General features: G+C 43.4%; 1 long non-coding RNA gene across 1 annotated transcript in view; it reads left to right on the plus strand.

The window, feature by feature from the left end:
• The first annotated feature begins 15,904 nt into the window (after positions 1 to 15,904).
• Positions 15,905 to 25,087, plus strand: part of LOC145521168 (uncharacterized) — a 34,678-nt gene continuing 25,495 nt past the window's right edge. Inside the window, exons 1-3 of the long non-coding RNA XR_014065191.1 lie at positions 15,905 to 16,144; positions 16,225 to 16,330; positions 23,015 to 23,081. This is a non-coding gene — a long non-coding RNA (uncharacterized LOC145521168). The remainder of the gene's footprint in view (positions 16,145 to 16,224; positions 16,331 to 23,014; positions 23,082 to 25,087) is intronic.

A 25,087-nucleotide genomic window follows, 5' to 3' on the forward strand; every position in this document is an offset into this window, starting at 1 on the left:
AGTCGAGACTTCAAATCCCTTCTCAGTCCGCTCTTCACAAATGTCTGCAGTGTCGGAGCAGTTTCTGTGAACTTAGTGATTCTCTCTCTTGGGACTCGCATTTAAGCTTCTGGGGTAGGCCAGGAGGCGCACGTGTGCCCACGCGGCCCACGGAGGGGTCTCTCTCCAGAAGCCACTGTTGTGCTGCCCTGGGTCATGCTGGTGAACCCTGGCCCCGGGCCTGCTCACCCTGGGGAGACAGGAGGCGCTGCCGCAGCTCAGTCTTAAAAGAGCCTTCGGACAAAATGTGTAAGAGGGATCTGTCTCACTATGGTCAATCTGTGCGTACAAAGGAGTGTGGGCTCATACATGCCCGTGTGTGTGTGTGAGTGTGTGTGTGTGATGTCATCAGAACACATTGACCCAAGCTTGATCACTGTATTCACTAGACGTAACTCTGGGGATTCTGGAAGTGTTGAAAACTCAAACCCATATTTAAAAGTAGAGTGTGATATTCAAAGGGACTGTTTTCAGTTGGTGCTGTGTGTTAAGTCATTCAGTCGTGTCCAGCTCTTTGCGACCCCATGGACTGTACCCTGCGAGGCTCCTCTATCCGTGGAATTTTTCAAGCAAGAATGCTGGAGTGGGATGCCATACCCTCCGCCAGGGGATCTTCTCGACCCAGGGATTGAATCCGCATCTCTTTCGTCTCCTGCATTGGCCGGCAGGTTCTTTACCACTAGCGCCACCATATGGTTAATTGAGATAAATGGGAGACAGGCTTAGAGACGGTTACCAAATTCTCTCCTGCTCTTGCTGTCCCGTTCTGAGCCATCCCATCTCAAACAGAGAGGAGCAGAGAGTTGGTGTTTGTGGCCATTAGAGCATAGTCACTGGGTCCTTGGTGCCCGAGAAGGAGCCTCATCACCACCGCTGACGCCTGAGAACACTGAGGCCTGGGAGGTGGCCTGGGGGCGAGTGGGGAGCCAGAATAATGACCTGCTTGTACAGGCTTAAAGGTCATCCTTCTCTGGACACCCTGCCACAGTTCTGAGGACAGCGAAGTCAACTTTGGAGGCGTTATTTTTTTACACACACACACACACACACACACACATATATATATATACACACACATACATATATATGTATATATGAATACATTTACTCATATATGTGTATTCAGAAAAAGAATATATATGAATTCCATATAGGTTCTGAATACATATATATGTATTCAGAAAAGAATCTGAAAAAGAACATGTATGTGTATACATTCTTTTTCTGATTCTTTCCCCTTATAGTTTATTACAAAACACTGAGCGTAGTTCCCTGTGGTGTATAGTAGGTCCTTGCTGGTTATCTGTTTCATATGTAGCAATGTGTGTCTGTCTGTTAATCCCAAACTCCTAATTCATGCCTCTTTCCTTTCCCCTTTGGTAACTGTGGTTATTTTCTATGTATGTGGGTCTGTTTCTGTTTTGCATAGATTCATTGTATCATTGTTTTTAGATTCCACATATAAGCATATGGTATGATATTTGTCTTTCTCTGTCTGGCTTGTTTCACTCAGTATTATAATCTCTACTTCATCCATGTTGCTACAAATGGCATTATTTCATTCTTTTGTTATGGCTGATACCGCATGAGTGTGTATGTGTGTGTGTGTGTGTGTGTGTGTGTGTGTGTGTGTGTGTATCGCATCTTTATCCGTTCATCTGTCAGTTAATATTCAGGTTGTCTCCGTGTCTTGACTGTTGGGAATGCCGGTGCGGTGACCATTGGAGAGCATGGATCATTCTGAATTATGGTTTCCTCCGGATATGTACCCAGGAGTGGGATTGCTGGATCATATGTTGGCTCTATTTTTAGTTTTTTAAGGAACCTCCATACTTCATAGCGGCTTCACCAATTCACATTCCCCCCAGCAGTGTAAGAGAGTTCCCTTTTCTCCATACCTTCTCCAGCATTTATTGTCTGTAGACTTTTTGACAATGATCATTCTGACAAGTATGAGGTGATACCTCTTTGTAGTTTTGATTTGCATTTCTCTGATAATTAGTGATGTTGAGCATCTTTTCATGTGTCTTTTGGCCATCTGTCTGTCTTCTTTTGATAGCGGTCTGAGTTGTGATACTCTACATTTTTTAAACAAATTGAATTCCTTTATAATCATAGCATATTTCTGAGACCTCACTTTTTATGGGGACTTTGGTATATATATATATAGTTCGATGTCATTTCTTTTCACCGCAATACTGTCTTGGTTTCCATTTATTTTATGTGAGTTACACAGAGTTATTTCTCTCCTTTCATCTGAATTAGCTAACAGGAAAATCCAAAGCAAGTCTTAGTGATCCAAGTGATGTTTGTCATAAAAAATGCAAGCTGTCAAAAATCACCTCCAAATCTGAACAGAGCCAACTGACTTCACTATTTCTCTGTTTCCTAAGTTGCCACAGTATATTCATCCCATTAGGTTTTCCCAATGGGTGAAGAAAAAGGGAGAACCTGATCTTTTTTTTTTTTTTTTTTGCTATATTAATGTTTCATTACATAAAAGGAAAATATCAAATAGATTGGGTAGAGTAGTGGTTTTTATAAAAGGAAGTAGGGCACACAGTTTATCAGGCAAAAGAGAGAACTTTAACAAAGGCAGAGGATTTGGTGAACAAAGAATGCATTCTGATTAAACACACATTATTCACCAGCTCAGCTCAAGTCTGTCATTAACCTCCACAAAGGCCTTTCAAATGACACACCTGGAAATGACTGAAAAGAAACATTCTCGAAAGATGACATCCATTTTTTATATCTAGGCGAATATTTAAAATAAAATATTAAATTGTGCTAGGCATCAATCGGTGCTTTTTTCAGTGCTTACTTACTCGAGTTAATGTCCAGGCAGGATGTGAATATTGCAGCACCTTTTGGAGGGAAGCTATGAAAAAAATTTTGGCATGGTTCAATGATTTGCTGCAAACACAGACATAGAGGTAGTCAGCTATAGAATTTACAAAATGTTTAGGCATACCTTCATGCATATTTTCTTCTTCCTTAAACATTAAAACAGTAGTAAACCTTCTTTTCAGAGACCTGACCTCAGGTATAGCAAACCTAATTTTTCCATAAAGGCAGGAAACAATAATACCCTTACAACATATGTACCATTTATCTTGAAAACTATGTAAATATAATGCATTTATTATCAGTAGGAACATTAATGTTTGAATAAATAACGTTTTATGGAAATGAAGACTATAGCTGCGGTGATGAGACTTAAGGACACACACAGCACATACAGGCAAACTCACTCTAGAGAGAGATGTGCACATCTATCCAGAGGGAACTCTAAGCTGAAAAGATACACACACACCCATGTTTACTGCACCACTGTTTACAAAAGCCACCACGTGGAAGCAACCTATGGGTCCATCAGCAGATGAATGGATAAAGCAAATGTGGTGCATATACACAGTGGAATATTACTCAGCCATAAAAAGGATGAAATAATGCCCTTTGCAATAACATGAATGGACCTAGATCTTCTCATACTAAGTGAAGTCAGACAGAGAAAGACGGATACTGTATGATATCACTTGTATGTGGAATCTAAAACATGATAGAACTGAACTTCTTTACAAAACAGAAATAGGTTCACAGACATAGAAAACAAGCTTATTGTTACCAAAGGGGAAAGTGAGGGAGGGGGATAAATTGGTAATTTGGTATTAATTTATACACACTACTATATAAAACAGACAATCATCAAGGACCTACTGTATTTTGTTCAGTCACTCAGTCATGTCTGATTCTTTGTGACCCCATGGACTACAGCACAACAGGCTTCCCTGTCCTTCATTTCCCAGAGCTTGCTCAAACTCATGTCCATCGAATTGGTGATGCCATCCAACCATCTCATCCTCTGTCGTCCCCTTCTCCCATCTTCAATCTTTCCCAGCATCAGGATCTTTTCCAAAGAGTAAGTTCTTCACATGAGGTGGCCAAAATATTGGAGTTTCACCATCAGTCCTTCCAATGAGTATTCAGGATTGATTTCCTTTTGGATTGATTGGTTTGACCTATTTGGAGTCCAAGGGACTCTCAAGAGTCTTCAGCACCACAGCTCAAAAGCATCAATTCTTGGCGCTCAGCCTTCCTTATGGTCCAATTTTCACATCCACACACGACTACTGGAAAAACCATAGCTTGGACTATGCAGACTTTTGTTTGCAAAGTAATGTCTCTGCTTTTTAATATGCTGTCTAGGTTTGTCATAGCTTTTCTTCCAAGGAGCAAGTGTCTTTTAATTTCATGGCTGCAGTCACCATCTGCAGTGATTTTGGAACCCACGAAAATAATATTTGGTAATAATTTGTAAAAGAAAAGACTTTAAATCACCTTGCTATACAGCTGAAATCAACAAAACATTGTAAATCAAATATAACCCAATAAAAATTTTTTAAAAGAAAGAAAACATTATGACTAAACCATAAACCTCAACTAAGAGGAAGTTTGTTCTAAATATGAATGATATAGTAAAAAGTTATGAAACATTCAAAAATGAATAAGTAAGAAAGATATCCACCCAACACATATGCGGGTCTCTGCCTTGGGGATCTTTGCTTGATGTCCTTATAGACTTTGCTCTCCTTATATTGCTGTGGTTCCCAGCAGTGCCAGAGATCAAATTGCCAACATCCGTTGGAACACAGAAAAAGAAAAAGAGTTCCAGAAAAACATCTACTTCTGCTTTATTGACTACACCAAAGCCTTTGACTGTGTTGGATTTTCCAACAAACTCTGGAAAATTCTTCAACAGATGGGAATACCAGATCACCTGACCTGCCTCCTGAGAAATCTGTATGCAGATCAAGAAGCAACAGTTAGAACTGGACATGGAACAGCAGACTGGTTCCAAATAGGGAAAGGAGTACATCAAGGCTGTATATTGTCACCCTGCTTATTTAACTTCTATGCAAAATGTCAGGCTGGATGAAGCACAAGCTGGAATCAAGATTGCTGGGAGAAACATCATTAACATCAGATACACAAATGACACCACCCTTATGGCAAAAAGTGAAGAAGAGCTAAAGAGCCTCTTGATGAAGGTGAAATAGGAGAGTGAAAAATTTGGCTTAGAAGCAAACATTCAGAAAACTAAGGTCATGGCATCTGGTCCCATCACTTCATGGCAAATAGATGGGGAAACAATGGGAACAGTGACAGAATTTATTTTATTGGACTCCAAAATCACTGCAGATGGTGACTGCAGCCTTGAAATTAAAAGATGCTTGCTCCTTGAAAGAAAAGCTATGACCAACCTAGACAGCATATTAAAAAACAGAGACATTACTTTTCCAACAAAGGTCCGTCTAGTCAAAGCTATGATTTTTCCAGTAGTCATGTATGTATGTGAGAGTTGGACCATAAAGAAAGCTGAGTGCTGAAGAATTGATACTTTTGAACTGCAGTGCTGGAGAAGACTCTTGAGAGTCCCTTGGACTGCAAGGAGATCCAACCAGTCAGTCCTAAAGGAAATCAGTCCTAAATATTCATTGGAAGGACTGATGCTGAAGCTGAAACTCCAATACTTAGGCCACCTGATGCGAAGAACTGACTCATTGGAAAAGACCCTGATGCTGGGAAAGATTGAAGGCAGGAGAAGGGGATGACAAAGGATGAGATGGTTGGATGACATCACTGACTTGATGGACATGAGTTTGAGTAAGCTCCAGGAGTTGGTGATGGACAGGGAGGCCTGTTGTGCTGCAGTCCATGGGGTCGCAAAGAGTTGGACACAACTGAGCGACTGAACTGAACTCCCAGCAGTGACCTACCATGCTGTATGGTATTATTCTTAGCTTTCTGTGTATTAGGATGTCTTTGGGTCTTAAAGAACCCCTGTGGCTGGAGAGAGTCTGATCTCCCAGGGCAACCAGCATTAAGAGACAGGAAAGGGTACAGCTGGGAGCAGGCCTTTGACATGCAAACTAAGCAACCCAAAGCCTGTGTCCCTAGGAGCCCCAGGAAGCAATAGTCCTGCCTCCATCATCCCAGGGCAGGTACCAGGCAACTAGACACCCCCCTATAGCCCACAGCCACCAAAGTTTGAATAAACTAGCCATTCCTAACCTAACTTTTCTGCCTGCCTTGCCTTTCCTCAGGAAACCCCAGTAAAGTTCCCAGCATAATGCTTCCCCGGCTCCCGGTCATCCATCTCCTGACCACCTGGTGTCTCTGCCATTCGGCCGGGCACGTGTGTGCCCCCTGCCTCAGGACCTGAGTGTGTTGTCACCTTAGTTCTTCTGAGCTCTGTTCCACCGCTCCTGTGGCCACACTGACCAACCACCTCACTTAAAAACTACAGACAAGTGCTGATCACAGACATGTAAAACCCCCTGGGCGAGCGTATTTGAATAACTGGAGATTCTGTTTTTCTGTCCATCACAATGGTGCCCATCCTCGGGATGCTCACCCCTGGGCGTCACGCACTCACAAAATCTCACATTCACATGAAAGACGTATCATCTCTCTCTGTCTCTCTCTCCCTCACTCCATCTAATGGCCTGCTTTCTGAACCTTAGGAAGTGCTGAAGGTCACCAAAAGGCTGAGGAACCAAACACTAAAACTTGCTAAATCACATCTTAAGATAGTTCAGAGTGCATTCTGAGATGGGTTCCAATCCACCCTGTAGAATGTTCTCAGCACTCAGAAGACCTTCCTACTTAAACTGCAATGTGTGGGGAAACGGAACATGATTCAGAGTGTCAGGCACCTGCCACCTGACAGAGATGACTTTTTATCTCCATCCAGTAATTGAGTTGAAATGTCCTTCCTTATTAGAGACCAACTGTCCTCACTGGGATCTAATTATCCTGTTCATTGGCCAACAAGAGTCCTTTTTCTAAAAAAAAAAAAAAAATTCTCTTTTGCACAAAAATACATGATTTGCTTAGTTTAAAAATTCCCAAGCAATATTTTTCCGAGTTACCAGAGAAAAATTGAGTATAAGAGAGCCGTTCCAAGTTTTCCACTCCACTTTAGGAAGGCATGATCTCATCCCCAATGGTACCGCCAACAGCCCCAAACCTGTGAATAATAGTCTCAATCAAAATAACCAATGAATCAAACAAAGTGACCTCAACAAGGAAGTCTTTAATTAAGAATCTGTATTTCCTTGCAATGGAGTGGTGAGGGAATTTGATTTGCTATCAATCACTACGAGGAAAAACAAATGAGTGGCTAACAACCAAACTGAAAGAAGAAATTCAAGTTTTTTTTAATCAATTTATGATATGCCCAGGGGTCAGTAGCAATTCAGCCTCATCTTTAACATATAGACAACTCTGATTGGCAGTTCAGTTCAGTCACTCTGTTGTGTCCGACTCTTTGTGACCCATGGCCTGCAGCACACCGGGCCTCCTTGTCCATCACCAACTCCCAGAGCTTGCTCAAACTCATGTCCATCAGGTTGGTGATTCCATCCAACCATCTCAATCTCTGTCGTCCCCTTCTCCTGCCTTCAATCTTTCCCAGCATCATGGTCTTTTCCAATGACTCAGCTCTTCTCATCAGGAGGCCAAAGTATTGGTCAGCTTCAGTTCTTCCAATGAGCATTCAGGACTGATTTCCTTTAGGATGGACTGGTTAGATCTCCTTGCAGTCCAAGGGACTCTCAAGAGTCTTCTCCAACACCACAGTTCAAAGGCATCAATTCTTTGGCACTCAGCTTTCTTTATGGTCCAACTCTCACATCTATACATGACTACTGGAAAAATCATAGCTTTGACTAGATGGACCTTTGTTGGCAAAGTAATGTCTCTGCTTGCTAATATGCTATCTAGGTTGGTCATAGCTTTTCTTCCAAGGAGTAAGCATCTTTTAATTTCAAGGCTAGTCACCATCTGCAGTGATTTTGGAGCCTAGATAAATAAAGTCAGCCACTGTTTCCATGTTTCCCCATCTATTTGCCATGAAGTGATAGGACCGGATGCCATGATCTTAGTTTGTTGAATGTTCAGTTTTAAGCCAACTCTTTCACTCTCCTCTTCCACTTTCATCAAGAGGCTCTTTAGTTCTTCTTCACTTTCTGCCATAAGCGCAATGTCATCTGCATATCTGAGGTTACTGATATTTCTTCCAGCAATCCTGATTCCAGCTTGTGCTTCATCCAGTCCAAAGTTTCTCATGATGTACTCTGCATATAAGTTAAATAAGCAGAGTGACAATATACAGCCTTGACATATTCCTTTTCCTATTTGAAGCCAGTCTGTTTTTCCATGTCCAGTTCTAACTGTTGCTTCCTGACCTGCATACAGGTTTCTCTGGAAAGAGAGAGGCAGGTCAGGTGGTCTGGTATTCCCATCTCTTTCAGAATTTTGCAGAGGTTGTTGTGATCCACACAGTAAAGGCTTTGGTGTAGTCAATAAAGCAGAAGTAGATTTTTTTTCTGGAACTCTCTTGCTTTTTCTATGATCCAACAGATGTTGGCAATTTGATCTCTGGTTCCTCTGCCTTTTCTAAACCCAGCTTGAACATTTGGAAATTCTTGGTTCACGTACTATTGAAGCCTGGCTTGGAGAATTTTGAGCATTACTTTGCTAGCGTTTGAGATGAGTGCAATTGTGTGGTAGTTTGAGCATTCTTTGGCATTGCCTTTCTTAGGGATTGTAATGAAAACTGACCTTTTCCAGTCCTGTGGCCACTGCTGAGTTTTCCAAATTTGCTGGCATATTGAGTGCAGCATTTTCACAGCATCATCTTTTAGGATCTGAAATAGCTCAACTGGAATTCCATCACCTCCATTAGCTTGTTCGTAGTAATTCTTCCTAAAGCCCATTTGACTTTGCATTCCAAGATGCCTGGCTCTAGGTGAGTGATTACACCATCATGGTATCTGGGTCATGAAGATCTTTTTTGTACAGATTTCCTGTTTATTCCTGCCATCTCTTCTTATTATCTTTTGCTTCTGTTAGGTCTATACCATTTCTGTCCATTGTGCCCATCTTTGCATGAAATATTCCCTCAGTATCTCTAATATTCTTGAACAGATTTTAGTCTTTCCCATTCTATTGTTTTCCTCTATTTCTTTGCATTGATTATTTAGGAAGGCTTTTTAATCTCTCCTTGGTATTCTTTGGAACTCTGCATTCAAATGAGTATATCTTTTCTTTTCTCCTTTGCCTTTCATGTCTTTTCTCAGCTATTTGTAAGGCCTCCTAAGACAGCCATTTTGCCTTTTTGCATTTCTTTTTCTTGAGGATGGTCTTGATCACTGCCTCCTGTACAATGTCATGAACTTCCATCCATAGTTCTTCAGGCACTCTGTCAGATATAATTCCTTGAATCTATTTCTCACTTCCACTGTATAATTGTAAGGGATTTGATTTAAGTCATACCTGAATGGTCTAGTTGTTTTCCCTAGTTTTTCAATTGAAGTCTGAATTTTGCAATAAAGAGTTCATGATCTGAGCCACAGTCAACTCCAGGTCTTGTTTTTGCTGACTGTATAGAGCTTTTCCATCTTTGGCTGCAAATAATATAATCAATCTGATTTCAGTATTGACCATCTGATGATGTGCATGTGTAGAGTCTTCTCTTGTGTTGTTGGAAGAGGGTGTTTGCTATGACCAGTGCTTTCTCTTGGCAAAACTCTCTTAGCCTTTGCCCCACTTCATTTTGTACTCCAAGGCCAAGTTTGCCTGTTATTCCGGGTATTTCTTGACTTCCTACTTTTTCATCCCAGTCCCCTATGATGAAAAGGGCATCTTTTTGGGTGTTAGTTCTTGGACTTCCTTGGTGGCTCAGATGGTAAAGTGTCTGCCTACAATGCGGGAGACCCAGGTTCTAACCCCTGGGTCAGGAAGATCTCTTGGAGAAGGAAATGGCAACCCACTCCAATATTCCTGCCTGGAAAATTCCATGGACAGAGGAACCTGGTAGACTACAGTCCATGGGGTCGCAAAGAGTAGGACACGACTGAGGGGCTTCGCTTTCTTTCTTTCTTTTCTAGAAGGTCTTGTAGGTCTTCATAGAACTGTTCAACTTCAGCTTCTTTGGCATTAGTGGTTGGGGCATAGATTTGAATTACCATGATATTGAATGGTTTGCCTCGGAAATGAACAGAGATCATTCTGTCGTTTTTGAGGTTGCACCCAAGTACTGCATTTCAGAGTCTTTTGTTGACTATGAGGGCTACTGCATTTCTCCTAAGCGATTCTTGCCCACAGTAGTAGATATAATGGTCATCTGAATTCAATTCACCCTTTCCAGTCCATTTTAGTTCGCTGATTCCTAAAATGTCGATGTTCACTCTTGCCATCTCCTGTTTGACCACTTCCAATTTACCCTGATTCGTGGGCCTAACATTCCAGGTTCCTATGCAATATTGTTCTTTATAGCATCCGACTTTACTTCCATCACCAGTCACATCCACAACTGGGTGTTGTTTTTGCTTTGGCTCTGTCCCCTCATTCTTTCTTGAGTTATTTCTCCACTGATCTCCAGTAGCATATTGGGCACCTACCAACCTGGGGAGTTCATCTTTCAGTGTCCTGTCTTTTTGCCTTTTCATACTGTTCATGGGGCTCTCAAGGAAAGAGTATTGAAGTGGTTTGCCATCCCCTTCTCCAGTGGACCACGTTTTGTCAGAACTCTCTACCATGACCCGTCCGTCTTGGGTGGCCCCACACGGCATGGCTTAGTTTCATTGAGATAGACAAGGCTGTGGTCCGTGTGATCAGTTTGATTACTTTTCTGTGATTGTGGTTTTCAGTCTGTCTGCCCTCTGAGGGATAAGGATAAGAGGCTTATGGAAGCTTCCTGATGGGAGAGACTGATGGTTGGGGAAACTGGGTCTTGTTCTGATGGGTGCTCAATAAACCTTTAATCCAATTTTCTGTTGATGTGTGGGGCTGTGTTCCCTCCCTGTTGCTTGACCTGAGACCAAACTGTGGTAGGGGTAATGAAGATAATGGCCACAGTCTCCGATTGTGGCCCAGTTCAAGTGGATGATCACAGTGACATCCACTGTGATTGCCTGAGTCACCTAGGAAAAATCAGTTATGTTCAATACTTTCCACTGCCTAGGGTCAAAGAGCAGCATGGTAACTTCAAGAAGTTTCTTAGCAATGGTTGAATCACAAGGGTCTTCTGATTTCCTCTGACTTAATCTTGGGGTACATTTGACCAGAATTATCTCTTTATCAAGTTGGAATCAATCAAAGTCTTATCATCAGTTTATCTCTCTTGAAAATATTTTCATGTGGTTCTTCAAATGTCAAATCTATTATACATGTGCTTTCTGAAATTTGTTTATGATAACCATCTTGTAGCAGAAAAGACTTGACTACTTACAAAATTCAAGTAATACAACCAAGTAAAATACATTCAAATAGGTTTTAAAAAACCAACGCATAGATATAATAAAAGTAAAAAAAAGTTAAACTGGAACCAGGAGTGAGGTAGGCACAAAAAGTCAGGCTATAAAGCCCTCACATTTGGAAGTATAAACTATAATTTTGTCTTCAACCCTTTAGAAACCAAGCATTTGCTCTAGAATTCTTCAGTTTCATAGACCAAATAGAGCTCAAGGTAGCAAGCACCCATAAAAACTAGCTAAAAACCAGCCTTTGAGATTCCAACAGGAAAATTAAACAGGACAAAATGTTCCTACAGTCTTTATAGATCAACATGGCCCAGAAGCATAGTGTGAGGGGTGGGGGGTGGGGTCTTACAGAGGGGATTTGTGTCTCCTGAATCCAGTCAGTTCCAACCCACAGAGACACCAGTCTTAGCAAATCAGACAGTCAAGAAAGAGGCACCTGCTTCTGACTCTGCCCACTGGGCACACTTTCTCCTTCCTCTGTCACTGTGAAACACTCTCATTGAGAAAATTCTATTTTGTCTGTTTTTCATACAGTCTAAAAAGAGCCCAAAGGTAAAAACCTAACCAGCAGAAACTCAACCAGTACAAAGCAAAAAATAATAAGACCCACATATGGAAATCCACTTCATTGGTTTTTCAAAGAATATTATGAATATTGAGAAAGTAATATTATTAATTCCAAATTAATGAATCCTATTCATATTACTCTGTTGGTGTTGTTCAGTCACCCAGTCGTGTCTGACTCTTTGTGACCCCGTGAAATGCAGCAAGCCAGGCTTGCCTGTCCCTCACCATCTCCCGGGCTTTGCCCAAGTTCATGTCCATTGCTTCAGTGATGCCATCCAGCCATCTCATCCTCTGACACCCTCTTCTCCTTCTGTCCTCAATCTTTCCCAGCATCAAGGGAAGGAAAAATCATAATATTCCATTTCTTAGAATATCATAAATGTTATGATTCCCTCCCTGCTAAAGAAGTGTTGGGCTCTGGAGAGAGACAGATGGAATCCTGGCAGAGTCTGAAGTCCCTTTCTGAAACTAAATGGTACAAGGCAGGGAGGGAGCCTCAGCCAAGCGAGAGATGGAGGGGAGGGAGGATGCAGAGTCCTGGAAGGCAGGAGAGGGCCCTTCACACAACAGTCTCTCTCCACTCTCAAGGCCACTGATATGGACCAAGCAAGAGCAGTTAGCAGGAGCAAGAAAGTGTGAGTGTTAAGAGGCTCCACATGCTACCTAATGGTATCTCTCTCTGTGTGTATCTCACACACACACACATGCATGCACACACGCACATTCAGCCAGACCCAGTGGGCTCACAGACGATAATGTTACAGAACCAAACTTGGATCCAGTCGCCTGAGTGCAGTAATGCTAATCTAGCCATCATCTGGTGATGGTTTGGTGTTACACATTTTCCTGTCAACTTGAACATCACACAAACCGAGATGTATAACCCAATCAACACTTTTGACCACCTTCTATGTGCAGAGCCTCGGCCTCAGTGCCACGGGGGTGACAAAAATACACAAACATGCCTCCGGTAACTCACAGAAGGTGGGGAGTTGGGAGGAGTTTGCAGGAAAATGGCAAACACATATAAAGTACTGAGCAGAAGATGCCAATGCACGCTGTTGCCAAAGAGTGCCCAGAAGGAGAGACTGCCACGCAGGAAGCAGAGAAGAGCCCTCGATTGTCCACGCAGGATCCAGACGCGGAACTTGGATTGGGACTCCAACAGGAGGGTACAAGGTGGAGGCGGAGGAGGGCATCTCAAGGCAGCAAACTCGACAAGGCAGGGAAGTGAGTGAAAAGTATGTGGTGAGAACAGTGACTTAATGTGTCCTCCTGGTTATTACAGTCACGTGATTGCTGTCGGATTCTGTTTGTAAAAGACTTAATTGTCTTGCAACTTACCCCAAAAGGTCAGTAAAACCTTAAGTAGTTAATTCTAATTCTTATGCTAAGGCCATGAAAGATTCAGTGCTTCACATATAAATTTTCATGGGCTGATTCGAGGTCACCTTTCCCCACTCTAGGGGAAGGTAGAGTGGTGTGTTATTTACAACCCATCTGAGACTCTCTTACTGGGCTTCCCTAGTGGCTCAGACAGTAAAGAATCCACCCACAATGCAGGAGACCTGGGTTCGATCCCTGGGCTGGGAAGATGCCCTGGAGGAGGGCATGGCAACCCACTCCAGTATTCTTGCCTGGAGAATCCCCACGGACAGAGGAGCCTGGCAGGCTACAGTCCATGGGGTCGCAAAAAGTTGGACACGACTGAGCGACTAAGCACTAAGAACATTAACTTGCCTATTTTGCAGCATTCTGGTGTGGTAAATTTCTAGATACCTTGAGGAATGTCCATGAGAAACAGTCACGAAGCTGTTAAATTAATCCCTTTCACAGAAGAGTCACATTTTAGCTTCCCAGTTAAGGTGTACCCAAATTGGCAATTGCAGCATCTGTTATGGTACATTTTGCATTTAATAGTTACTGTGGCTACCTCTTCATTGAAATAATCAAGTTATATACAGAGGAGAAAATTGGTTTTGCAGCCCAGAAGTAGTGCAGTAAGCAAATAAAGCAGAGCAAAACAAGATTATAACAAAACTGATATGGTAGATGACACATTTAATAAAACTCATGGCTCTTCATAGATAAGGAATTGCTAATATAGATGCGTCAAATAAAATGTTAATTGTACCACAGGAGAATTATACAGTATCTCATCATTAGCGGAAAAGATAGGAAGACAACATAATTGCTTCATTGAAAAATTAAATAGTGTTATCTTCTTTGTAAAAAGTAACACCAGGAATCTTAATAAATTCCTAGTTTAACTTTTCAGGAAAAAAATGTATTTTATTTTTAAGTAGTGTGAAACAAAGCATTTTAAGTAGATGATATAAGTATCACAGAACCATTTGAGATTCGTATTTCCAAACTGCAGAACAATTAGGAAATGAATTCACCTATTTAACATACTTTTCCAGTGTGACCAATCAAAATCATTCCATTGTAAGGCTTTAAAAATTGAAAAAGTTGAATTACTCTCCTAGGCTTCCATCCTAAAACAATGTAAGTTAAGGTTAAAGCTTAGATAACAGAGAATATTTGTTGAGATTTGATTCCTGAATTTCATGCTCTTATTTTCTAGTTAATTTGGTACTGAGAAATAATTTTCTCCCCCTCTGGAGGTTCATTTTAGTTCATTTGTATCTTAGTCTTCCCCCTAAATTATTTGCAGTGATTCAGAAAGACGCATAAAATGTTGCAAGATAAAAGTTGATGAGGAGGAAAGGAAAACAAGGAGAGGAGAGCAGTGTGAAATAAAATTTATCTTTTATGTCAGCACAAGAAATATCTAAACATAAAAAATTCTTCACTGCCCTGTGGCCTCCTCTCCCCCTAACCGTGCATCGTAGATATGCAAACCTCCCCATCATCAGGAATACCTGTGTGCTGTGCTTAGTCGCTTAGTTATGTCCGACTCTTTGCAACTCCATGGACTGTATGTAGCCCACCAGGCTCCTCTGTCCATGGGAATCTCCAGACAAGAATGCTGGAGTGGGTTACCATGCCCCCCTCCAGGGGATCTTCCCAACCCAGAGATCAAACCCAGGTCTCCCACATTGCAGGCATATTCTTTAACGTCTGAGCCACCAGGGAAACCCAAAAATACTGGAGTGGGTAGCCTATCCCTTCTCCTGGGGATCTTCCTGATCCAGGAATTGAACCAGGGTCTCCTGCATTGCAGGCGGATTCTTTACCAGCTGAGCTACCAGGGAAGCCCCCTGGAATACGTGCTCAACCATAAAAAGCAACATTCTCCTAACATCAACAAGACAACTCCTTAACAGATAATGTGCTTTCTTGACTATGTGAGGGGCCACGATGATGCTTAGATCTGCATTGCGTAAACTGTCAGTAATACATCATTTAGTCTCACAAACTTGTCTAACCATGTCTTGACTTCTAACGGGAGCAGCAGTTCTCAAAGCTTTTGACAGGCTCCCCCGCCCCCAACCCAGTTGTACTCCTCAATTCGGCTCGAATGAAATTTTCCGTTTCTTTTTTAGATCAACCAATGACTTTTTCATGGACAGTAGTGAGGGGCTGTGTATGACGCAGACATGATGTCCTGTCCACAGATTTGCCTCTATGGCTTCTGAGTAACTTAGTAAAGACCGTGGACCACGTGTCAGAGTCCTTGGGGCCCATCAAACTTTCCCAAAATGGTCACAGCAGCATTTCCTAGCTCCCAGTCAGGAAGCGGGCTCTCTTCCCCTCCCCTTGAGCCTGGGAATGACTCTCTAGCCAGCTGCCCCAGCACGTGTAAGGATAGAAGTAATGCTATGTGGTGTCTGTGGCTAGATCATTCAAGATGATACATCCCCTCCCAGCAATCTCTTTCTCTCCAGGCCACAGGGAGAAGCCACATACAAGAGTTCCAGCTGACAGCACCAACCAAGGTCACAGCCAAAGCCAGCATCAAAGGGATGAGCTCACAGAAGATTCTGACCCTGAGCTGAGACCTCAGACATGGTGAGCGGAGACAAGACACCCCACTGTGCCCTGGTGGATTTCCTGGCCCAGAAACTTCCTGAGCATCATAATGATCATTTTACACCACAGAGTTTGAGAGTAATGTCTTATGTGGGCATAGCCACTGTCACAGCCTTTTAGAGGAAAATGAATCTGGAGAAGCTCAACCATTCCCAGCTCTGAGACTAGAGACAAATTTCTCTCACGGGTCTTCACTGAGAGAGCACTGTGAGGCAAGGAACTAGGTTCTCAGTGATGTTCGGACGGCAAACATGGGCATGATCTCACCTTATAATAATTCTCTGATCATTAGGCGGATTGCATCGGGGCAAAGAGCAGTGTGGCCAAATCAAATACAAGAAGGGAGCATCAGTGCAGTTCACATCTCTAGCTCTCGGATGGCCCAGCCTGCTGTAAAGGTAGGTTACAGGGGGAAAGTATGCACTTAAATGACATCCAAAGGTGCTAGTAGCAGAGGGGCCGGCACTCAGCACAGAGGGGAGGAGAGGCTGGTGGCCAGAGAGGTCACGTGAAAGGGAACAACAAGGAGCCTTTGGGACTTTCCTGATGCTCTGGTGGTTAGACTTCTGCTTCCAGTGTGGGGGTTTCAGGTTCAATCTCTGCTCTGGGAGCCAAGCTCCCACATGCCTTGGGGCCAAAAAACAAAAACAAATACCAAAATGTAAACAATATTGTAGCAAATTCACTGAAGACTTTTTAAAAATGGTGCGCATCAAAAAAAAATTCTTAACAAGGAAACATTATTTCCTACTCTTGATTCTGTTTGAAAATTTGACCCTAACCATGTCCTTATTTAAAAAAAAAAGAAAAGACTTAAGAGTTAATGAGGCTTTGCATCTCATATGAGAAATTTATGGTCTTCTAAATTTCTTTCTCTCTCTTTTTTTTTTTGGTTATTTTAACAAGCCTTATATTAATAATATATTTTGTCCTTGTCAAGTTCTCTCCCAAATACAGATATCTGGGGACATATACAATCTTATTTTTGTGTGTTTGTCCTAACCACAGGCACTTTTTAGTTTAATTCACTTTTTAGTTGACCCATATTGCTTATCTAGTGCTACATTCATTACCACTGTCCTTTAGTTACTGAATTCTGAGAGCTGACATCTGTGTGATGACCAAGGCATAATCAGGGCATTGTGGCTTCTGATTGGCTGAATTCCCTGGAGTTCTAATTAGTCAGAACCTCAGTCCATGGTGCGTCTTCCCAAACAAGCACTTCCAGTGACATGATGCTGAGTTCCTCTTCGATTTTAAATGGCACATACAGTATTGATTTGTTCTAAGTAGCTGGTAATGGCTAGTTGCACAAATCTTAAAGATTAGGTCTCTCCCTACAAGACAGCAAGACTCTGTCCTCATGTGTATTAGAACGTGTGCACTTGTGTGACTGAGCTAGAAGCGTGCCTGGGTGAGACCCCCATCCGAGCAAAGCTTCGCAGGTGGCCTGCTTGCTTCATGGGTTGTGTGAACTCTGCATCCATTTGGCCATTGCCACAAACATCCTTTCTCTCAGCAGAACTGTTGATCCATAGAAAGTCTGAGGTTATACCCCTTGAGAAGTTATCTGAAAGGCGGTATCTCTATGCTGCCAGTTAAGGGTTCAGAGACTTGGTGGGGATGGCTTTTACTAATACATCTTCTTCCGGAGGTTCGAATGGGATGGGATGGAGTGCCAACCATGCAACCTGCCTCTCCAAATGCTGCCACTCTGGGTGGCACACCATAACCAGACTGGTCTCAGTAATTGTGTCAATAAAGGATTTATCCTTGTCCAGGGAGATATTTTGGGCTTCCCTGGTGGCTCATACGGTAAAGAATCTGCCTGGAGTGCAGGAGACCCAGGTTCGATCCCTGGGTCAGGAAGATCCCCTGGAGAAGGGGATGGCAACCCAGTCCAGTATTCTTGCCTGGAGAATCCCATGGAGAGAGGAGCCTGGTGGCTACAGTCCATGGAGTCCAAAGAGTCATCACGACTAAGTGACTACGTACACAAGGAGATGTTTGGCCTTTGCCATTGGGCCTTGGAATGTCCTGCCTCATGAAACTGTTTACCAGGGAGCTCTGAGTCACCCCAGCAATGTGATTTAGAGGGCAGGGGCTTTCAATCAATGATAACAGCTCAACCTCCCAGAGGGCTGGAGGTTGAGGTCAGCCCTGTGGGTGATCAGCCAGCTTTACACAACTTAGCCCCTGTAAGGACTCTGGACAGAAAGACTTCGGTGAGCTTCCTGGTGGGCAGTTCTCTATGTCTGTGTCCCTCACTAATGCCAGGAAAGTGATGCTGTCCATGAGGAAAGGGCAATTGGACACTCTGAACTTGCATCTTTCCAACTCTGCCCCAAGAGCTTCTTCTCTGGTTGATTTTAATCAGTATCCTTTAGACCGAATAAACCAGGACCATGAGTCTAACTTTCAGTGAGTTCTGTGGGTCCTTCTTGTGAAGTATCGGATCTAAGGATGGTCTTGGACTCCCAAGTTTGCAACTAATGTGGGAAGTACAGGCAGTTTAGTGGACTGAGAGCCTTCTCATGTGGCAACCACAGGGAATCCTATAACCTTCTTGAACATTAACAACAGACTTTATCAAAGATTTCAGAGAAAATAAGATAGGAGGAGGTAGGGGAAACACGTGAACTGACGTGTGTCCACAGTTGATGGGGCTTCCTGAGGCTGGGCAGGCGGTTTCACAACCAGGTCAGACAGAATGCAGTCAGACACAGCCCACCAGTGGGAGGGTCTTGGGAAAAGATCCACATACTCACCAGGAGAAAACGCCCAGGTTGGAGACTTGGTCCAACCTTCAGGGGCTGTACCCTTCAGCAAGCTGCCAAAAGGTTGGAAAAACCCAGACTTGGATGCCTCCTGGAATCCTAACACCTTTCCTACAAGTGCCAGTTCCCCAGGGTGAGATCTTCCTCTCCTTTTCTTTATATCTGAGTCTTCTGAGAAGGTTTGCAGGGGCCCAGAACTAAATCCTAATTAGTTAAGAAAACCACCCAGCATAGGCAGAATGGAGCTAGTTATTCAGATTTAGCACTTGCTTAAGCCAGTTTCTTATTAGGGAGCCGTATACCAAGACCATCTATGATGGCTCTGCCATTGAAGAACGGCCAACATGAAACCAGGCCACCAAGAGGCAGGAACACTATCATAACTCCTGAGCTGACTCCCTGCCACATCTCCTGGGTCCGTAATCAACTGGTTATTGAGGTCAGATCAGAGTCTGTGCATGGAAGTGTGACCTCTCCCCTCCCCTTGTGACCTTGCATTCTGGCTCACGCCGTCGTGGGCTCAATTTGTCCAAACAGCAAAGAGTTTAGGTACCAGGGATCAGGGGTTCTAAGACACATGACTGAGATGGCTTTCGGAAGCCATCATCTAAGGATGAAACCCATGCATCTAAAGATCTACACCTGTGGGTCTCGCGAGACTTGCTGGAGGCATTTTAGGGAAATTTCTCTGAGCATGGGGCTTCCCTGGCAGCTCAACGGTAAAGAATCCACCTGCAACGCCAAAGACACAAGATAGGCGAGTTCAGTCCCGACTTGGAAAGATCCCCGGGAGGAGGGCATGGCAACTCACTCCAGTGTTCTTGCCTGGAGAATCCTATGGACAGAGGAGCCTGGTGGGCAAAGAATCAGACACGACCGAAGCGACAGAGCACGCGCTCTCTGAGCATAATGGGAACCCCATGGAGCGATGCTGCCTGAACCATGGTCCCTGGATCAGCGGCTGTATCACTTGGGAACTAGTGAGAAACACAAATCCCCACAGCGGACCTGCTGAATCAGGAGCTCTGGACGTGGGGGCTCTGGACACTGTGCTCTAGCAAGCCCTGCGGTCAGCTGTTTCTGAGGCATGCTCACGTCTGAGCACCATTGCCATGGAGGGGAGGAGAGGCCACTGCTGGAGCCGGGGGAGGGGTGGGTGTACAGCTTCACCTGCATCACCCCTTCTGTGTTTATCCCACTGACCATTAAAGCCTGCTTTACAAAATCAGGAAAAGGGAAAGAGTGGGAGGAAGGAAAAATGTTAAACAAGACAATAAAGAGAAGGTAAGTTTAGCAGAGGGATAAACAAAGAATTGAAGACAAAAGGAAGGAAGGAAAACAGAAAAGGAGCAAACTTTTAAGAAGAAAGTAAAATTAACAGTGCTTTGGCCACCTGATGCGAAGAGCTGACTCATTTGAAAAGTCCCTGATGCTGGGAAAGATTGAGGGCAGGAGGAGAAGGGGACGACAGAGGATGAGATGGTTGGATGGCATCACCGACTCAATGGATGTGGGTTTGGGTGGACTCCAGGAGTTGGTGATGGACAGGGAGGCCTGGCGTGCTGCAGTTCATGGGGTCACAAAGAGTCGGACACGACTGAGCGACTGAACTGAACTGAAAAGACAATGCTGATGCAGGAAGCGTGAACTGGAGAGATACAGGCAGCACTGCAGGAGTTTCAGATCATGTGCAGGATTCAGGCAGGGCTGTGCGCATGCTCCCACTCCACCATCTGCAGCAAAACGACCCCTCAGGGCCTCAGTTTCCCTCTCTGTAGGGAGGGTAGTGTCGCTCTGAGAATTCTGTAATGTGTGGATGTGTGCTCAGTCTCCCAATTGTGCCCAACTCTTTGCAACCCCCTGTACTATGCATCCTCCATCCATGGAATTTTCCAGGCAAGAATACTGGAGTGGGTTGCCCTTTCCTACTCCAGGGGATCTTCCCAACCCAAAGGATCAAACTAGTGTCTCTTGCATCTCCTACAATGACAGGCAGATTCTTTACCACTGCACCATCTGGAAATCCCCTTCAATGACATAAGACTTGTTTAAAGTGCTTACCACAGTGACTGATACATAATAACTACTCAATCAAACTGGTTCTCTCTCTCTTTTTTTTTTTGTTGGTTGCTAAAGAATAGTTTATTTACAAGAAGCCTAAAAAAAGTTGTCAAAGGATCAATTTTTAAATATTTGCAAAGGACCAGAAATTTACGTTCCACTCCTAAGCAAAATATAAATACATCTGCCCCTGAACACATACATGAAAATGTGATTTTCATAGCCCACGTGCATACTTTTAAAGGAAAAATCGAACTTTTCAGCCTCATAGGTGCTTAAACTTTAGCTAGTCTACCATTTTATTTTTCAAAAAATAAAACTGAGGCTTAAGGATGTTTTATTTATTAACCTTGTTTTTTTTTTTTAATTAGAAATAAAAATCTATCACTAAAACAATGGCATCACTAAGCCACGGTAAATTCTAAGGTATAGAAAGGTGTATTTGTAAGGAAACAAGTAAAAAGCAGCGGGGAAGGGGAAGAGGGAAATGCAAACAGAAAAGTGAGGAAACGGTTAAATCCAGTGGAACCAAATAGTCGAGACCCTCATCGAGTCCTGGGAGGAGCTGGCTTCTGGTACCTGCCTCCCGCTGCTGGACTGGATCCAGGCTCTTTTCTGAGCACCTTGGGGAGGCGACTAACATCCCTTCAGCTGTGTTTCACCTCCTGACTTGTTCCAAAAGAGAAACTTCATCTACACCTATGCCAGCCGGGGCCTCGGCTTTAGGTCCAGCTGACACTGGCTGAGCAGTTCTGATCTGATTGGTCTGAGACCCAAGCCTTGCAGGGCTCCTGTAACCTCGGGGGCACCCTGAGGCGCTGCAGCCCCCTCTCCTGGTTCTCTTCCTGCCCCTAGAGGGGATCCAGGTGGCCAGGCAGCCAGGCAGGTCAGGTAAGCCATCACCTTACCTCGCTTGGGCATGCTATATAGGATGGCCGCAACCATGCTTTCCTAGGAATACAGACAGCTGGTCTCCTCTCTCCCCATGTGCCCTTTGGCCGTGGCTATCCTGAAGGTCCCCAGATTTACACGGATGAGGTGAAGGCCCCTTTTCAAAACTCCCCGCCCAGCTGTGTATCAGAGCTCAGCTCAGGAGTACCAGTGGTTGTCCAGACACCAGTACACGTGTGTGGGGCTCCCTTAGGAATCACTGAGGTAGCCAGGGGGCAAGAGTTTGCGGGTCCCTTGCCATAACATGGACAAAATTTCACCTATAAGCCTAACAGCAGAGATTGGCCCCTTTTTAGGGGAAGACAGGAGGGATACCCGCTATGGAGGAAGGCCCCACCACCTTCAGCAAACCTCTGTGAAACCTCTCAGGCCAGGAGTCAAAGCAGCAGGAGCTGGTCAACTGTGCTCCCAGGAACTCGGGTCATTCATGAGTGCTGGGACTTAAGGCTTTAACTGCTAATACTCACAGAATGCATTGATGTAGTGGCTGACCTCATTGTTTCAGGGTTTCCAAATATTCATTCAAGCATTCAACAGACATTTAAGGGCCTCCTACAAAAACATATAGCAGGCATGCTAATTACCATCACAGTGCTGGGTCATGGGGACAGGGGCTTTTTTAAAAAAAATGTTTTAAATCTATACTTCAGTGAAAAACAAAACAGTCATAGAGGGGCTTTTTTTAAAAAAAAAATTCATTGAAGTACCGTTGATTTACAATGTTGTATTAGTTTCAGGTGTACAGAAAAGCGAATCACTTACCCATGGCAGTGAAAGTTGCCCAGTCTTATCTTTTTGCGACCCCATGGACTTTACAGTCCCTGGAATTCTCCAGGCTAGAATAGTAGAGTGGGTAGCCTTTCCCTTCTCCAGGAGATCTTCCAAGCCCAGGGACTAAACCCAGGTCTCTGGCATCACATGTGGATTTTTTACCAGCTGAGCCACAAGGGAATCCCAAGAATACTGGAGTGGGTAGCCTATCCATTCTCCAGTGGATCTTCCCGACCCAGGAATCAAAACCCAGTCTCTGCATTTTAGGTGGACTCTTTGCCAACTGAGCTATCTGGGAAGCCCCAGTTACATGTGTATCCACTCTTTTCATTTTTTTTTTTTTAGATTCTTTTCCCATATAGGCCATTACAGAGTATTGAGTCGAGTTCCCTGTGCTATTAGAGGGCCTTTTCAAAACTATTTTGGGTGGGTATAGTATGATTCACAGAGTCCCTGGGCAAGGGGGTGGTGGGAGGGGGTGTTAATGAGAGACAAACATAAGAATTTAATTTCAAATTTCAGGAATTATTCAGAAGTTCTGACTCATGGGCCAGAGTTGATGACCTGATTTCACTTCATCCGGCTCCAGGCAGGTTGGCAGCAGTCCTGTTTGCGCCTGCACTGGGGGTGCAGGAGGAAGCACCATCACAGAACCTGGATGCATGGCTCTGTGTGGATCCTGGGACCCGGGTGTGTCCAGGACCGTGACTGTGACTGATCCCCTCCCCCATGTCTGTGCCCTTTCCACGTTCCCTTTTCTTTAGCCCAGTACTGCCCCCCACCCCATAGCAGCGTGATGTGAGCCGTGGATGTTTGTGTTTTATTGAAGTAGAGTTGCTTTAGAATGTTGTGTTAGTTTTGGGTGTACAGCAAAGTGATTGTTATATATAAGTATATATGTATGTATGTGTATATATATATGTGTATATATATGTATATGTATATATATACACATATGTATATATGTGTATATATATATACATATGTGTATATATATATATACACATATACTTTTTCAGATTCTTTTCCCATAAAGGTTATTACAAAATATTGAGTACAGTTCCCTGTGCTACACAGTAGGTCCTTGTTGTTTCTCTTTTGTATATACAGTGTGTATCCGATAGTCTCAAATTCCTAGTTTATTCCTCCTCTCCTTTCCACTTTGGTAAACATAAGTTTGTTTTCTATGTCTGTTGGCCTCCTTCTGTTTTGTAAATAAGTTCCTTTGTATCATTTGTTAAGATTCCACATACAAATGATATCATATGATATTTGTCTTTTTCTGTCTGACTTACTTTGCCGAGTATGGTAATCTCTAGGATCCTGGATGTATTTCAAATTTCCTAGTAAATTTAAAAAGTAGAAAGGAACAAGTAAAACTAACTTTAAAAATATATTTTATTTATTCCAGTCCATCCAAAATATGATCACTTCAACCCACCATCAAGATAATAATAATTAACGAGATATTTCACATTCTGATTTTGCACTAAGATTTTGAATCTGTGTGTCGTTTTACACTGGCAGCAGGTCTCTGTCCACACGAGGGCATTACAGGCACTCAACGGGCATGTGTGCTGGCCAGTGGCTGCCCTGCTGGACTGCACAGCCTTAGCTACTCTTTCTCCAGTCTTCTCCTTTCTTCAACACCCGAACTGTTTCTCTACCATGGCTGCCTCTCTTGTATAACTTATAAACATCTGTCCATAGTGTTCAAAACTTCCACAAAGGCCTCGTTCTCATTACTTGTGTCCGAGACTTAAAGTTGCTCATTACCCATCACCATGTGTGAAGGGTCTTGCACATTCACAAGTATCGCCGTCATAAGAGTCTCTGGAGCAGGCAGAGCTGGCTAGGATTATTTGCTTCTGTCTTGGTCCATTTGAACTGCTTTAACAAAATACTGTAAAAATGAGTGGCTTACCACCACAGACACTTCTTTCTCCCAGTCATGGAGACTCAGTGTCTAAGATCAAATGCAGCACGGTCAGGGTTGAGTTCTCTTCAGGGTTGTGAACAGCTGGCTTCTCCTTGTATCCTCACATGTTGAAACAAACTCTCAGCTCTTCATCCCCTGGTAAGGGCACCATCCCACCATGAGGGCTCCTCCCCTAATGCGTCATCCAAATCGAATCACTTCCCCAAAATCCCACCTCCAAATAGTATCGTGCTAGGGATTAGCTTCAACATATGTCTTTGAAGGAGGACAAAAACAGTGTAAAGCATCCCTCCTGGTCAATTTCTCTAAAAGTAACATTAATAACACTAGCTAACACACAGCTCTTATCAAGCACAAGCATTATTTGAAGAACTCCACCATATTAACAAACAATATGCTAAACAAATTTTTAAATATCTATTACTGGAGGTTGTGCACTAATAGTCAAATGCCCTTGTTAAAATGGGAAAAAGGAACTAATTTTTTTAAACCCAAGCCTTGTATGCCACATTACATGAGTTACAGACAGTGTGTAAATACCCCTTCTTCTGTTGGCAGCAACAAAGAGAAAGCAGTGTCAATAAACCCTCATGCCCCAAAGAGATTACTTTCTCCAAACACTGACCGGCAGTGTTCAATTGTTGTGCCAATTACAA

Source organism: Giraffa tippelskirchi, chromosome 9 (genome assembly GCF_054371585.1).
Source record: "Giraffa tippelskirchi isolate mGirTip1 chromosome 9, T2T-mGirTip1v1.2.pri, whole genome shotgun sequence".
In the NCBI taxonomy this organism is placed as follows: domain Eukaryota; kingdom Metazoa; phylum Chordata; class Mammalia; order Artiodactyla; family Giraffidae; genus Giraffa; species Giraffa tippelskirchi.